Source organism: Hypanus sabinus, chromosome 25 (genome assembly GCF_030144855.1).
Source record: "Hypanus sabinus isolate sHypSab1 chromosome 25, sHypSab1.hap1, whole genome shotgun sequence".
Lineage (NCBI taxonomy): Eukaryota > Metazoa > Chordata > Chondrichthyes > Myliobatiformes > Dasyatidae > Hypanus > Hypanus sabinus.
The window spans coordinates 9,499,738-9,512,653 of NC_082730.1; the positions used below are offsets into that span (position 1 = coordinate 9,499,738).

Genomic DNA, 12,916 nt, shown 5'->3' on the forward strand with positions numbered 1-12,916 from the left:
AGCAACGCCAAGGAACTGAAGGTGGACTTCAGTAAGTCAGGGGAAAGAACTCCAGTCCTCATTGAGGGGTCAGCAGTCGAAAGGGAGAACAGCTTCACGTTCCTGGCTGTCAGCCTTTCTGAGGATCGATCTTAGACCCAACATATTCATGCAATCATGGAGGAGGCATGCCAGCAGCCATACTTCGTTAGGAGTTTGATGAGAGTTGCTATGATCAGCAATGACCGTGGCAACTATCTACAGATAGACCACGGAGAGCATTCTGACTGGTGCCAACACTGCCTGGTATGGAGATGCTAATAAACAGGATTGAAGAAGCTGCAGAAGTTTGAGGGCTCAGCCAGCTCCATTATGAGCATTAGCCTCCCCGTCACTGAGGACATCTTCAAAAGGTGATGCCTCAAGAAGGCCACATCCACTATTAAGGACCCTCCCCATTCAGGAAATACCTAGTTCTCATTACTACTATCAGGGAAGGAGGTACAGGAGCCCAAAGACCCATAAGACATAGGAGCAGAATGAGGCTATTTGGCCCATCAAGTCTTCTACACCATTCCATCATTATTCCTTTAACCCTGTTCACCTGCCTTCTTCCCGTAACCTTTGAAACTCTTATTAATCAAGAACCTATCAAACTCCACTTTAAATACACCCAGCGACTTGGTGACCCACCCTCACTCAGCGTTTCAGGAACAGCTTCTTCCCTCCATCGTCAGATTTCTGAACAGTCCAGGTACCCATCGTCATGGTGGTCATCGGCAGGTGTGGAGAAATAGTAGACGCTGTCGTGGTGAGTGAACCCAGCTGCGGAGAAACGGTGTACTTGCGTGTAGAGACGGAAAGAAGAGGCATTCATAGGAATGTCAACAGAGCATCAGTGGCAGGAGCAAGCAACACTGCAACGCAAGTCATTCTCAACACTAGGTTTCCACAAATAGCACTAAACAGGAGGCTGCTTTAAATAATCAGAGAATGCAGAAACCAGTACAAGTCACAATTAACTTGACAAGATTGACGAGAAAGCACAAGGGCTTACAACTGTACTTAAGACAACAATTAGTAAATACGGGTGCTCGAGACACCTAAACGCCCAACGCTCTATGGCAAGCCGCAGATGCCCACAGGGCTCATGACACCCATAAACATTACCTCACTATTATGCTCTTGGTTTTCCACTACTAAGTAATACTTTTTAATATTCCTTATTGCATTTTTTATTCTTGTTTCTTTACGCGTCTTGTAGCGCATGGGGTAGTAACCTTGCCATTCCTTTATCATTTCTGTCCGTGTTTTTTTTATGAGGCCGAGTTGCCAGCTCGACACTCAACCCAGCACGGATGGAAAGCGTGCAAGGAGCCGGCCGGATTCGAACCCAGGACCACTTGGCTTGAAGTCTGGTGGAGCCGGCTAATGGTATTGTTTATGTCTTCCGCTGTACTGCCGCCGCAGAGAAACAAATTTCACATACATCAGTGGCAATATGCTGGACTCTGCTTCTCGGTAGAAAGAAGCAAGCGCTGTGAATGAACTGTCTGTTGACAGTCCCCTTCAGAGACGATGCTGACTGAGAAAACTGAGCAACAGAAACGTCCGGAAGGAATGCTGAGGCTCCTATTTCACCCTCTGCTATATTGACCGGTGATAACTGTCATAACTCCAGGAGCTCGGGGGATACTCAGCAGGCCTGGAGAGGGAAACAGAGCTGATGTTTAAGGCCAAAGAGTTTTTATTAGAATCAAAACCAGGCTCTGTAACAGTAACCAGTAATCGACCTCTCCCATCCCAGTCATTCAGAAATCTCCTCCATACCAGTGGGTGGGTGGGAGATTGGGTAAGGTTAAGGAATAACTTTATTTTTCACATTTGCAGCAAAACATGTTATTTGGCATCAATGACCAATGACGTCTAGACAAGCTGGGGGCAGCCCACAAGTGTTGACATAGCACGGCCACAAATCACTAACCCTAACCGCGTACGTCGTTGGAATGTGGGCAGAAACTCAGACAGTCATGGGAAGAATGCAAAAATCCATGCAGACAGAAATGAACACAGGTCTCTGGCATTACAATATTCACTGCCCTACTGATTATAAATTCAAGAAAGTATTCAGATGCTGGAAATCCAGAGCAACACACACACACACAAAATGCTGGAGGAACTCAGCAGGTCAGGCAGCATCTGTGGAAGTGAATAAACTGTCGGCATTTTGGGCTGAGAACTTTCTCTAAGACCTTTTCCCTTGCACTGGGTCAATGTTTTGATGTGTTGGAAGGACGGTATGGATGGCATACAAAACAAAGGATTTCACTGTAACGTGGCACATGTGACAGTAATAAACCAAGTCACCAGTTTATGTCTCAATGAGTGTTAGTGACATGTACTCGTTATCCACTGGGACGTAGAGGCAGAAACCTTTGTCACCTGGATGGTCTCCCTTTGCTCATCGCCGTAGCTTCCTTGATATCTAGAAGTGTATCCAGCTCAGTGAGGAGAGCATCTCTCATCTACAACACAGCGCATGAAGAAATGTATCTCAGTCCCAATCGACTGTGAATCCGAATCACAATCAGTTTTACTATCTCTGACAGTATGTTGTGATTTCTTTTTGTGTGGCGGCTGTACAGTGCAGTGTATAAAATATACTATTTTTTATTCTATTCTATTTTTATTCAGATACAGCATGGAATAGGTTCTTCCAGCATTCCTCCTATTTAACCCTAGCCTAATTCACAGGACAATTTACAATGTCCAATTAACCTACCAACCAGTTCGTCTTTGGACTGTGGGAGGAAACTGGAGCAGCGGGAAGAAACTGGTCACGGGGAGAACGTACAAACTCCTTACATAAATTACAATAAGAAATATATAATATCAAAAATGAAATAAGTAGTGCAGAAAGAGTCCATGAGTAGTGAAGTGGTGTTCATGGGTTCATTGTCTGTTCAGAAGTCTGATGGTGGAAGGGAAGGATCTGTTCCAAGAACATTGAGTTGGGTCTTCCTGCTTCTGTATCTCCTCCCTGATGGTAGCAATGAGAAGGGAGCATATCCTGAGCAATGGGCTTTCTTAATGATGGATGCTGCTTGTCTGAAGTATCATCTTTTGAAGATGTCCTCGATGGTGAGGAGGCTAGTGCGTGCGATGGAGCTGGCTGAGTTTACAGCCCTCCAAGGTGATTTCTGCTCTTGGTTCTAGACTCCTTGGCCAAGCCAGTCTTTGTCCCTTCATCAGTCACAAGAACTCTGACCCCGAGTGCTTGGCAAGTGAGCTTCACTTAAACAACCCCATCTGAACTACGAACAGATTGGACTGAGCAGTTTCTTTCCGATCCATGAGCTTTTGACATTGCTTTGATGTTTATGGAAAGGGTTAGGCATTAACAGGACAGTGGTTTCCTATTCTAGCAGAAGGGTCTGACAGTAATTTTTATACAGATAACCAAACTGCAGTTATAATACTTGAATATTTTAAAATACAACAATACATTCCCTCACAGACTGACAAAGTTCAAATCTAGGACATTATAATGTTGCAATAGTAACCAGCAGCTCTGTAAATCTTTTGAAGACATAAATTAATAATTATCTTTCAGGATATTAAAACTGACAACCAACCCACAGGAGATTGTAGCCAATTTTCCATTGTGCATTGTGCCTGTTGTAAAAAATGTTAATTAGTAGAAATTCAACATCAGTATATAAATATTATTAATCTGGAGTGCGCCAATGGTGAAGGTAGCAGCTAATTCATGTCCGCTATGCTACTGAGCCTACAGATCGCTGCCTGTGCTCCCCAGTGATAACTGTGCAAATAAAAATGAATGATCAAAATAAATCTTTGACTGGATTGTACACTTCTAAATCATAAGACTACAAGACATAGAAGAAAAATTGAAAAACATTTTTTTTGAAGCACCGAATCGACTTGGGGAGGTTAAGAACGGATTTTTCAGCAGTGAAATCTAGGCCCAAAGCGAATCGCTGGGTGGTGTGTCCTAGGCCCAAGTGATTCAATGTGGTGGAGCTTGGGTCCCAATGTGAGGTATGATCCATTGTTTGGACCAGATAGACCGGGGGCTCCCCTCTCCATGACGCTGAGGGGTGTGAGACTGCCCCCTGGCTGCTGTGCTTTGTGTCTGCGACGATTTGCTCCGCTATAATGATGAACTGAATATCAAGACTTTGGGCCTACTCTGGGCTGCTCCTGGGATTTGAATCCAAGCATTCAGTTTGGTTCGGAATGCTGTGTTGTTGCTTCTATTGTTTTTTTTCTTTCAACCCCCTACCAACTACCAAAGAAAAAAGCTGATGGATGACAATGGATAATTAGAAAAAAAAACATATTCACTTAAGAATAGAAGATAAAAATATACATAAAAGTCTGTGGACTGTTAAACTTTATAAATTGGAAAAGTAATTTAGGAAAGGTCCCCAAATATCATAAAAAGATTGTTTCGCATTTAAGACTGAGCAGCGGATCTTTTCTAAATTTAAATACGACATGATATCATGTAGCCATTGAAGATGTGTAGGAGGAGTAGACTCCTTCCATTTAAGCAAGATTTCTCTTCTTGCTAAAAGAGAGGTAAAAACTAAAACCTGTAGGTTAGGATTGCAACTCTTCATTTGCAATAATACCAAACAAGGCAGTAAGGGGATTTGGGTCAAATTGGACCCTAAAAAGTTGTGAGAAGGTATGAAATACTTCCCACCACCGCAAAACTTTTCAATTGTAGGGCAAAACCAAAACATATGAATTAAAGAGGCATCAGCAGAGTTGCATTTATTACAAAGTGGAGAAACATTCGGGTAAAAACTGGAGAGCTTCTGTTTAGAAATGTAAGCTCTATGAACCACTTTAAATTGTTTCCAATTAGCTACTTTTCCTATAGGTCCTGATAAAAATTTACTGGACGATCTTTTAAATTTAAAACCTTTTGTTAATGGTTCTATTACTGGTATCTATAACTTGTTGATTGATTCTAGACAAGACTTTTTAGATAAAATAAAAAAAAGCTTGGGAGGATGACCTAAATTGTCAGATTTCTGATGATAGATGGAATAAAATTCTTAAACGGGTTAATAAATCATCTTTCTGTGCTCGTCATTCTCTTCTACAATTTAAAGTGGTTCATAGAGCTTATATTTCTAAACAGAAGCCTCTATTGTTTGCATGATTTGCTTTGTGTTTTTTTCCTTTTCTCTGCACATTGGGTGTTGGTTTTTATTTTTGTTTTAACTGGTTTCTGTTGGGTTTCTTGCTTTGCAGCTCCCTGTAAGCAGACAAATCTCAAGGTTGTATAATTTATACATTCCTTGATAAAAAGTGTACTTTGAAACTTGAATTAGGACATTTGACCCATTGAGTCTGCTCCACCATGGCTGATTTATTATCCCTCTCAACCTCATTCTCACAGCTTCTCCCCGAAATCTTTGATGCCATTGCAAATCAAGAACCTATCAATCTCAGCTTTTAATTATACCCAATGACTTGGCCTCCACAGACATCTATGCAATGAATTCCACAGATTCACCACCCTCTAGCTAAAGAAATTCCTTTTCATCTCTGTTCTAAAGGGATGTCTTTCTATTCTGGGGCCATGCCTTCTAGTCCTAATCTCACCCACTATAGGAAACATCCTCTCCACATCCATTCTATCTAGGCCTTTCAACATTCGATAGGTTTCAATGAGATTCCTCCTCATTGTTCTAAACTCCAGCAAGTACAGGCCCTCACTCTGCTCCTATGTCTTATAGTTTTAGATTCAGATACAGCAACATTTCCACTGGTTTCCCCATGCTCTTCTCTCTATAGCTTGCCCACGTCCTGTACTGCATTGGAGCTGAGAACCTTGGCAATTTTTCTCAAGTAGGGTAGGGATGCAATTCCTATGAAGTGAGAGGAGATCTAATCAACGACTGAGGCAGAGTTACAAGTTGAGAGGTAGCTTTGCGAGGCTCGAGGTCTCTGCAGCTCCATTGGATGACCGGAGTTAACAGGGGAAGAGTTTAAACCATTACTCCTTTGGAGTGAAATGATGACATTTATCAAGAATGTATACAGTATACAACCTGAAATTTTCACTCTTCACAGACATCCACAAAGCAGAGAAAAGAACCCCAAAGCCCTCTCCCCTCCCACACACAAACAGCAACATCCCTCCCTCACTTACTTCAGCAATTATCAGCCCTCTCCCCCACCACCCACCGTGTAAAAGCAAGTCCCCAGAGACCATGATCTAACGTCCAACAGAAACGACTGTCAGATACAGTCGCAGAGTCAGAGCACTACAGCACATAAACAGGCTCCTTGGCCCTCTAGTCCACGCCAAACTATTAATTGGCTGAGTCCCGTTGGCCTGCACCTGAAGCTCTGTGCCTCTCCTTATCCATGGAACTATCTAAATTTCTCTTAAATGTTGCAATTGAACCCACATCCTCCACTTCTGTTGGCAGCTCGGTCCTCACTCTCACCACCACCCCCTGAGGGAAGAAGTTCACCCTTGTTTCCCCTTAAGCAATTCACCTTTCACCCTTTACCCAAACTCAGCAGAAAAAAGCCCACTTGAATTTACCCTACCTAAACCCCTTATAATTTACCTCTATCAAATCTCTCCTGCACTCTGGGGAATAAAGTCCTAATCTATATCAATGATCTGGATGATAATGTGGCAAATTGGTTCAGCAAATTTGCTGATGATACAAAGGTTAGTGGTGTAGTGGACAGTGAGGAAGGTCTTCAAAGCTTGCAGAGGGATCTTGACCAGCTAGAAAAATGGGCTGAAAAATTGCAGATGGAGTTTAATGCAGACAAGTGTGAGGTATTGCATTTTGGAAGGTAAAACCAAGGTAGAACATACAAGGTAAATGGTAGGGCACTGAGGAGTTCAGTAGAACAGAGGGATCTGGGAATACAGATACAAAATTCCCTAAAAGTAGTATCACAGGTAGATAGGATCATAAAGAGAGCTTTTGGTACATTGGCTTTATAAATCAAAGTATTGAGTATAAGAGTTGGAATGTAATGGTGAGGTTGTATAAGACATTGGTGAGGCCAAATTTGGAATATTGTGTGCAGTTTCAGTCACCGAATTACAGGAGGGATATTAGTAAGGTTGAAAGAGTGCAGAGAAGGTTTACAAGGATGTTGCCGGGACTTGAGAAACTGAGTTACAGAGAAAGGTTGAATAGGTTAGGACTTTATTCCCTGGAGCATAGAAGAATGAGGGGAGATTTGATAGATGTATATAAAATTATGATGGGTATAGATAGAGTGAATGCATGCAGGCTTTTTTCCCCACTGAGGCTAGGGGAGAAAAAATCCAGAGGACATGGGTTAAGGGTGAAGGGGGGAAAGTTTAAAGGGACATTGGGGGGGGCTTCTTCACACAGAGTGATGGGAGTGTGGAATGAGCTGCCAGATGAAGTGGCGAATGCGGGCTCGCTTTTAACATTTAAGAATAACTTGGACAGGTACATGGATGAGAGGTGTACGGAGGGATATGGTCCAGATGCAGGTCAGTGGGACTAGGCAGAAAAATGGTTCGGCACAACCAAGAAGGGCCAAAAGGCCTGTTTCTGTGCTGTGATGTTCTATGGTTCTATGGTTCTATTCAGCCTTTTCCTATAACTCAGGTCTCAATTCTGATTTTTGGAAATTTTCTCTGCACTCTTTCAATCTTGTTGACATCTTTCTTGTCGGTAGGTGACCAGAACTGCGCACAATAATCCAAATTAGTCCTTGCCAAAGTCTTAACAACTTCAACATAGCATCCCAACTCCTGGATTCAATATTTTGTTTTATGAAGGCCAATGTGCCAGATGCCTTGCTTGTGAACCTATTTGGGGCACCACTTTCAATTAATTATGGTCAAGTCTTTATGTAGATTTAAGGCAGAGGTTGATGTATTCTTGATTAGCCGGGGCATGAAGAGATATGTTCTTATGAGCCTCCCTTGGACTGTTTCCAATGTCAGCACATCTGTTTTTAGATAAAGGGCCCAAAACTGCTCACATCTTGTCTCTCGGATTTTTAAGAAATCATCTAAACTCCTCTGCAAGAAAAGACTTCCATAAGAATCCTTATTTGTGTGGCTAATATAGATATATATATATATATAGGGCTGGCAATTTTGACATTGGGGTTCAATTCCTGCCATTGTCTATCAGGAGCTTGTATGTTCACTCCACAAGCATGTGGGTTTTCTCTGGGTGCTCTGGTTTCCTCCCAATTTCCAATAAATGAGTTAAAGTTAGTAGGTTGTGGGCATACCAAGTTGGTGATGAAAGCATGGTGACACTTTTGGGCTATCCCCAACACATCCTTGGACTGGTTGTTAATGCAAATTATACTGTTTCTTTTGATATACATGTGACAAGTAAATTTAATATTAATCTATCTTAATCAAATTTTCAGGAATTGCAAAGATATTTTCTTCAGACCTACCACATGAGATAGTGTTCATACTCCCAATGACCATTTTGCTAGGTACACCTGCTCGTTAATGCAAATATCTAATCAACCAATCACGTGGCAGCAACTCAATGTACAAAAGCATGCAGACATGGTCAAGAGGTTCACTTTAAAGATTTCAAAGGTACATTTAATGTCAGAGAAATGTATACAATATACATCCTGAAATGCTTTTTCTTTGCAAACATCCATGAAAACAAAGGAGTGCACCCAAAGAATAGACAGTTAAATGCTAGAACCCAAAGTCTCCCCAGCTCCTCTCCCTCCCATGTGTCAGCGGCAGCGAACAATGATCCCTCCTCCTCCCACAGGCAAAAAAAAGCATCGGCACCCACCACCAAGCACTCAAGCCTGCAGCAAAGGCACAGACTTGCAGTACCCCAAAGACTACTCGTTCACCCAGTATTCGGCATACCACAGGCTCTCTCTCCCCAATAAGGGAGGAAGAGATGTCTCCATTTCACAGTGAGATGGGAGACATAGCAAACAACTTGCTGGTTTCTGACGTTAAAAGTCTGTTGCATCGCTTTTTCCGAGCTCTGTGCCCGGAAATCTCAGGTCTCTGGGCACACAGCTGTAGATCTTCCGACTCCCACGACACACTGATCTCCTGAGGGACACCAACCTTCGATTTGCCCGTCTCCAGAGCCACGAGATCTCAACCTCCGAAAGCGAGTGAAGCTCTTGGGCCGTGTGCTTGGCGTGCCGAGTGACAGCCAGTCGTGAAACCCCGAGAGAGGGTTCCATTCCCACAAAAAACCGAAGTCAGCATGCAACTCCAGGTCAGGATCTTCAAAAGAACCCTGAAAGGGAAAAATGGAGATATTAAAGATGGAAATAGGGCTGTTCTCAAAGATGCAAGCAAAGGAGTCGCCATTTTGTGCTTGTTGTTCACAGCAAATATCAGAATGAGAAGGAAATGTGATTTAAGTGACTTTGACCGGGGAAATGATTGTTGGCGCCAGATGGGGTGGTTTGAGTATCTCAGAAACTGCTGATCTCCTGAGATTTTCATGCGTAATAATCTCTAGAGTTTACAGAGAATGGTGCAAAAATCAAAAAAAAATCCAGTAAGTGACAGTTCAGTGGGCAAGAGAGCCCTGTTAATGAGAGAGGTCGGAAGTGAATGGCCAGACTGGTTTGAGCTGACAGGAAGGTGATGGTTACTAACACTGAGACACATCCTTGGATGCGCTGGCACACATCATCAGTGATGGAACCTGGGGTGACCGGGTGTTTCAAATTCAAACACTCGCTCAGATGGCACAAATAACTATGCATTACAACAGTGTTGTTCAGAGGAACGCATATAAAAATATAACTGTATATATATATATATACACACAATAGTTAAGTAAGTGGTGCAAAAACAGAAATATTAAGTATGAGGTAGTGTTCATGGGTTCAATGTCCATTCAGGGATCGGATGGCAAAGGGGAAGAAGCTGTTCCTGAATCGTTGGATTTTGCCTCCTACCGTGTCACTTTGTCTGGATGTGTTTCTGGGAAGCCTAGTCCTAAGTAATCAGCAGTAAAAATATTTAACCGTTGCTTTGCAAAGATGTGTGTGCACTGCACCAAATTACCACAACAATTAATTCCTTTTTCTGGCATAATTTATGGTTTGTAAAATGAAAATTGTTTCCAGAGACAGCCAGGCTTTCAAGACCATTGAAGTTTAATGGAGTGAATAAATGTACAATTAGTCAGCTTTGAACTGATTAACAGGCATGTGATCAACACTGCGGCATAGTTTAACTGATTCCATTTGCAGAATGTCTGTCACCTCTGATCCTGCCTCCCAATGTAGATTTACGGGCTTCTTATTTGTAAGCATTTTCCTTAGTGGCTGTTTCTTTGAGATAATTAAAGCTGATCATGTGAGCTATAGGCATAGGAGCCATAGAGAGAACCACAGCATGGATTCAGGCTCTTCTGCCCAACCTCTCCATGATGGCCCTTTTGTCTGCCTAGTCATAATAAATTCCTGCATTAGGCCCATATCCCTCCAGGCCTCTCACCTCCAACTACATATCCGAGTGCTTCTTAAATGATACTGAGGCTCTGGTTAAGAAAAAAAAAGAGGTGCAAAGCAGGAACAAATTAGGTACTTGAGGAGAATAAGAAGCACAAGGGGACACTTACAGGAGGGATAAAAGAAAGTATGAGGTTGCTCTAGCAGACGAGTATTGTAGATGAGGAAACAGATTCGATAGGTCTCAAGGACAAGGATTCTGGACATGCAGCCTTGGTAGTAAAGGATTTTACTTAGAGAAGGCAAACGTGGGAAAATGGCAACGAAAGCAACACACACGCGCGCACAATTTGCGGCAGTCAGATCGGCAATAAAACACACGGGGACAATTACTAATGAACATGGGAACAAAGTACACGTGCACAAACACACACACACATACAACCAAGGGAAAAGTCAAAAGGATGTCTGCCCCCCATGACCCTGTGCAGGCACGGCTCTCTGCCTTTAGGGACAATAACCAATGCTCGCAACCCTATTCAATGCACAACTCACCAATAATTTCTCCAGCGCAGTTCCACAGTTCTCAGCCTGGAGTGAAGCAGGGTGATCCCTCGGATAGGAAAGAAAGAGGGTCCAGCACACATGGCACCCTTTATAGTGCAGCAGGGCTGGAGGGTCCCACCCAGGTAATTCACAATGGCTGGGTGCCAGCAGAGTTAAGCTGATTAAAAAGGCCAATTGCCTAAGGCCAAGTACAAGGCTTATTAAAGGTGCCAATGGTTAGGTGCTCATTGAATGGCGAGGAGGGGTCAGACCTTGATTGGTAGTTGGCATGTCTTTCGACCAGGGAATAGGCAGTGCTGTCACGACCCCTCCAATACAACAAGGTGAAGGAGAATCCTAAGGGTTTTATTAAGAGCAAAAGGATTTCAGGGGACAAAATAGGCCCTCTGGAAGATCAGAGTGATCATCTATGTGTGGAGCCAAAACAGATGGTGGAGATCTTGAATGAATTTCTTGCATCTGCATTTACTTGGGAGATGAACCAGAGTCTATAGAAGGGAGGCCAAACAGCAGAGAGGTCATGGACCCTATATAGGCACAGAGGAGGAGGTGCTGCTGTCTTGAGGCAAATTAGGGTGGACAAACCCCCGGGGCCTGACAAGGTGTGCCCTTGGACCTTGGAGGAGGCAAGTGCAGAAATTGCAGGAGCCCTAGCAGTGATATTTAAATCATTCTTAGCCAAAGATGGGCTACCGGAGGATCAGAGGGTTGTTCTGCTGTTTGAGAAAGGGTCTTAAAAAGAACAGGAAATTATAAGCTGGTGAGTAGTGGGAAAGTTATTGGAAGGTATTCTAAGGGATTGGATAAAAGAGTATTTGATAGACGGGGACTGTGGTAACTTCCACTTTACAAAAGACCACTTGACAATTTTACGGCCAAAAGAACATCTTTATCTGGGACGCAAATGATATTTAAATACAGAGGCTTCCAAGTACCTCGTGCGGCATGGGTGTTGGAACTACATACAATGCACACCAGGAGTATAAAGAGGGGAAGTAGGAACCCCGCCAACCCCGGAACCCGCCTCGTGTTACCAACAGCTTCCTGATTAGTATTAACTTACTCTTAATAATACTCACATTACAACAGGGACTGATTAGGGACAGTCAGCATGGCTTTATGCATGATAGGTCATGTTTAACCAATCTAATAGAGATTTTCGAGGAAATTCCCAGGAAAGCTGATGAAGGCAAGGCAGTGGATACCTGTGACTAGTGGCGTGCTGCAGTGATCAGTGCTGGGTCCATTGTTGTTTGTCATCTGGATGATAATGTGGTTAACTGGATTCGAAAATTTATGGATAACACCAAGACTGGGGGTGTAGTGGACAGTGTGGAAAACTATCAAAGCTGCAGCTGGAAAAAGGCAGATGGAATTTAATGCAGACAATTACGAGACGTGGCACCAGTAGAACCAACTAGTGTAGGTCTTACACGGTGAGCTGTAGAGCTCTGGGGAGTGTGGTAGAAGGAATACAGGTCCTTCGTTCATTGAAAGCGGTAGATAAGGTAGATAAGATTGTAAAGGAAGATTTTGGCACATTGGCCTTCGTAAATCAAAGTATTGAGTACAGGGATGGGATGTTACACTGAAATTGTATAAATTGTTGCTGAAGCCTAATCTGGAGTATCATTTGTAGTTTTAGTCACCCACCTACTGGAAAATAAGATTGCAAGAGGACAAAGAAAATTTATAAGGATGATGCTGGGACTGAAGGCCCTGAGCTATAAGGAAATGTTAAATAGGTTAGAAATTCATTCGCGAGGATGTAGAAGATACTGTCTATAAAATTATGAGGAGTATAGATAGGGTAAATGCAAGCAGGCTTTTTCCACTGAGGTTGTGCAGGACTACAACTGAGGTTATGGGTGAAGGGTGAAAGATTAGAACCTCCCCCTTGACC

General features: G+C 42.9%; 1 long non-coding RNA gene across 1 annotated transcript in view; it reads left to right on the top strand.

The window, feature by feature from the left end:
* The window catches only part of LOC132380992 (uncharacterized), a 155,703-nt gene that overhangs the window by 87,102 nt on the left and 55,685 nt on the right, over nt 1-12,916 (top strand). The gene's annotated exons all lie outside the window — the stretch shown is intronic.